We start from the raw sequence: 5,062 nt of genomic DNA, 5'->3' as shown, positions 1-5,062 counted from the left end.
ACAAAATCAAAGTTTTTGATTTCCAACCTATTTTTTCTGATTAAAAATTAATCCCGAATGTTTGTTTCATCATTTCAATTCATTTTAATGAAGAAAGTTAGTAATTTGATAAAGAATTACAGCTCAAATATCAAATTCCTTAACGCTAGAGGAGCATCTCTTAAAACCCCCATTTTAAAACCTTTGAAATCCTTTGGAATTCTGGAAAACTCCTTAAATGCAGTAATCTATTCAAATAACTCGTAGAAGCATTATTATTCACTTTTACACAGTAAATTTTTGAAAATAATCTTGTTTTTGTTAGAAAAACTCAAGTGGTTCTATTCTTATTTCGCACCCCTTTTTCACATTTTTGGTCCTCAACGCCAATTGCTACGTCCAAAAAAAGTAAACTTATGCTTGATTTATCCGTTAAGCAATTCAGAACAATCTGTGGAAGAAAATTTTCGTAATTTTCAATCATTCATATTTTAACAAGCAAAACACATAGTGGTGCTATTCTTATTTCGCTCACTGTAGTCCGAAATTTGTTGTTTGATCAACTTTTCAAATATTTTCGAAATCGAACTTAAAAGACTAATTGGTCTGAGATTAGTTAAATCTTGATTATTGGACTTTTTTGGAATTGGTATAACCTTGACTTTTTCCATTGAAACGGAAACTTTGACGTAATGATAATGGTATTGAAAAGGTGGTTCAAGACCGGAATAATGTACGGAAGAAGTATTTTAACAAGTTTCGTAGGTATGTTATCTAATCCAGAAGCATTGGATTCAATAGAGGCAACAGCGTTTATAATTTCATATTCATGAAACGGTCTGAACTGGAAACCAGAAGAGCTTTGCGGGATGGAGATTTCTTCATTACCATCAGATATGAAATTAGAACAGAAATAGTCGTTTACTTCTGTAGGGGAAAAGTTCGGAGTGAATGTAGATTTTTCCGGTTTACCCAGACCAAAGCTTTTTAAATTATTCCAAAATTTTCTTGGGGGTAAGTTCATATTTAATTTCAGCTTGTCAGATCTTATTTTGGCTCTTGAAATCAGGGTATTGACTTTATTTCGCAATCTTTTGAAAAACACTTTGTCGCTGTCTAATTTGGTTCGTTTCCAAGTTCTGTAAGCTAGATCCCTATTAACCATAGCAATTTCAATGTCTTGATTGAACCAGGTGTTTTTGCGGTATTTTCTAAACTTCAAAGGGAAAAATGAGTCATGAAGAGACAGCAAAAATGTGTTTAATAATTCAACAAGAATATCAGAATCATTTAGGCTGAAGAAAAAATCCCAATTCATATTACTGAGGTATTGAAAAAGTGTACTATGATCAAAGTTGATGTAATCACGATACCAGTAGCCATCATGATAAACCTGCTTCGAAAAATTAAGAGTTGAAAAAATTAGATCGTGGTGGGAAACGCCAGGTAGTGAGATTTGGTTAAATCTATGAATGCTTTCGGTCGAATCCGTGATTAATAAATCTAGTAGAGAGCAACCACTGGAATGAAAGAAAGTGGGTTCACTATTGATATTTGTAAAATTTGAGCTAGACAAGGTATCCTTGAAAAGTTCGATTCTTGCAGATTGCTTCAGAAGATCACAGTTAAAATCGCCGATCAAAAAAGAGTTTTCATAATGTATGCTATATTCCTGGAAATGAGTTTGAAGTAGTTGCGAACAATCTTGTGCTGGTGGGTTATAATACACTCCAAACAACAACCTATTGTCATTACAAATTAGTTCAAATAACAAGAATTCAATGTCGCCGCTACCATTGCAGGATTTTGTTACAATTTTATATCTCAAACCAGTTTTTATGTAAGCACCCCAGCAAACATTACATCGCATTAGAAATGTCAGCTCAACTCGTTAACAATGTTAATGCGAATCGTAATTCCTACCAAACCAAGTAAATGATCGTAAAAATGGTTAGTTAAAGTCTACCGACTCGTATATAACAAAATTGCGCCATGTTTGCAAATTTGTCTCCCGCGTGCGGGATTCAAGTGAGAAAACAACCTTGTTGTTCTCTCTGCGATTAGCAGTGCAACCAGATTTCTAAAAATCAGAGGGTCCATTTGGTTAAACTGTCCAATGAGAGAAGCAGCAAATATTGTCGCTGGCAACGGTTTGCATGCATTGAGAGCAAAACATGCGCTCTCTCGCATACTGTCAGGATATACGGTAAAAGGTGTTGTATATCGTCCAATTTTTACAACACTTATCGCATAAGCCAGAAGTTAAAAATATGTATGTGTAGAGGATAGATGAAATGAATAAAAAGAATGTATATAAAATAAGTAGGTTGAAATAGGTCATAAATTAACATGTTATTGGGTTTCGCGTTTCATCGTGTAAATTGAGAGCGAGCAAGAAAAATCCAAAGCTCCCAAACAGGAGCAGGGCAATTATTCAGTTGTTCTACGACCATTGGAATACACAGATGTGTGTTGTTAGAGTGGAAAATAATAAGAATCAAAAAGAAACTGGCGGATTCGACAATGGCGCAGTTGAGACTCCCTTCGCCAGGTAAGTTAGTGATATTGAAAACAAAGAAAATTACTTTAGTGTTTCGTTTGAGAGAATTTAAAGTGAAGTGAACAGGAGAAACAATTATGAACGTTTTGATATGGCAGAGCTCTGATCAAAAGTAAAGAGTTTTGATAAATGGTAGGCTGATGATGGAGCTCTGACGCAAGGGCAGAGCTCCAATGCCAGGGCAGAGCACTGACGCAAGGGCAGAGCTCTAGAAAAAAAGCAGGCTCTGACGCAAGGGCAGCGTTTTTGGATGGATAATTTTTACAATAAGCTATTGAATCGAGAACAAAAAGAATTTTAAAAAGGTTGAGGCTCTGACGCAAGGGCAGAGTTTCAAAATACAATATTGAGATGGAAATCAAAAAGAAAATTGAAAAAAGGCGATGTTCTGACGCATGGGCAGAGCTTCTAAGCAAAATAAGAGAACTGACGCAAGGGCAGAGCGCCAATAAAACAGGAGAACTATATCACAAATGAAAAACTCTGAAAAGGCAGCAGTTTTAGAGGAGTGAAAGCAAACTAAAACGTTCAATAAATGGAAAAATCAAAGATGACAAAAAAGTGATAAGTGAGTTAAGAAAAATACAATTTCGAAAAATTGAGATTTAAAAAAAAAATTAAAAAGAAAAGTTATTGAAACAGAAACACTTGAACTGAAAATAAAGTAAAATTTTAAATCGCTAAAATGATAAATGATTGACATGAAATAGCTTTGGATTTTGGGAAGCTAGAACTTTAAAAGTAAATGGAGATAAAAGATGGAACCCGATTATCATAATTGACAATTCTAACGAAAAAGTAAAAACAAAATATATTAAAATGTAATGTAAATAAAAAAAACTGAAATTTTGAAATCAAGTAGCTGGAAAATCGAGCTTCGAAAAATAGATAGGTATGTAATTTTGAAAATTAAAGATGAAAAAAAAACTATGGCAAAATTTGTTAGAAGAAACTAAAAGAGTTTTGAATAAATTCAAATCTCAAAAATAGTAAATGATTGAGATGGATGAATTATGAAGTTACGGAAGCAAGAACAAAATAGAAAATGAAAAAAAAAAAATTAAAATTAATTATTAAAATAAAGGAGTTTGAAATATTTCTTCAAAAGATATACTATAGGTATATAAGGCAAATTTAAAAAATATATGAATTATTGAAATAAAGTTACATAGACGCAGATAATTTTAAAAACAATAGATTATTGAATGATTATACGATAGAGTTATGGTTTAAGTAGAGGATTAAAATTAAATTGAAATTGTTAAGTAATAAAGTGGTGCAGTTTTGCAAAACCAAGAACTGTTAAAAAAATTGCAAAAATGAAAAAGTTTAAACTGTTTTGAATATCGGAACTCTAACGTTAGAGTAGGAAAAATATTCTCTATTAGAAATATAAAAAAAAAAAAAACAATCAAGGTGAATTATGGAAAAATAGCTTTAACTTAAAAATCGAGCTTTCGAAAGTGAAAATTAAAGAAAAAGGATCATGATTTCTAAAATAAAAGAAATAAATAATAAAATTATGTCGTATTAGAAAAGTAGCAAGTTCCAAAATAATTAAAAATGACAAAAATAGGCAAATGATTGAGATGAAACATTTATAAAATTTTGGAAGGCTAGAACATGAAGAAAAAAAAAAAATTAAAAATGATAAATGTTTAAAACTTCCAAAAAAAAAGTGGCGAATGGGTATCAAGTTGCAAAGAAGAATAAAGCCAAATAAATTAAGCGCCAAATTTCATAATCGAAAAACTGTTTTGCACAAACAGAATTTCAGAACAAAAACTAGATAAGTCTTTGGTTAGAACTGGAAACGTTATTGACAAATATTTATAAAAAATAATAATAATAAAGAACGAAGTTTGAAAAAACATTCAAATCGAAGTTGGAAAAAGAGATAAATAATAAAAACATCTACAAAGTAAAAAAAACGTTTCTCTGTCGTAAGTGTATGGAGAATATTTCTTTACTTTTTCCATAATAATCTTTTTAACTTTGGTGCGATTATTTAAAATTGAAACATTGGAAGAATAGTTTGTTTTCATTATCTAGCAATTCGTAACCTTAAGTAAGATTGAGAGTAGAGCAGGAGATGAATGTAGAGGATAGATGAAATGAATAAAAAGAATGTATATAAAATAAGTAGGTTGAAATAGGTCATAAATTAACATGTTATTGGGTTTCGCGTTTCATCGTGTAAATTGAGAGCGAGCAAGAAAAATCCAAAGCTCCCAAACAGGAGCAGGGCAATTATTCAGTTGTTCTACGACTATTGGAATACACAGATGTGTGTTGTTAGAGTGGAAAATAATAAGAATCAAAAAGAAACTGGCGGATTCGACAGTATGTATATTGCCTCCACTTTAGTACGTAAATGCTGTTTTTTCGAGTTATATAAGATGATTTTATAATGTATATGAAGCGTACAGCAAAGTTTGTTGAGAAATATACCTACAAAAATGTTTGCTGGGCAGATTCCACCACCGTTTCTATTTCTGTCATTTCGAATTAAGCTAAAACCAT

This window comes from Uranotaenia lowii, chromosome 2 (assembly GCF_029784155.1).
Source record: "Uranotaenia lowii strain MFRU-FL chromosome 2, ASM2978415v1, whole genome shotgun sequence".
Lineage (NCBI taxonomy): Eukaryota > Metazoa > Arthropoda > Insecta > Diptera > Culicidae > Uranotaenia > Uranotaenia lowii.
The sequence above is the reverse complement of the archived record's forward strand: the minus strand, read 5'-3'. Positions refer to the sequence as shown.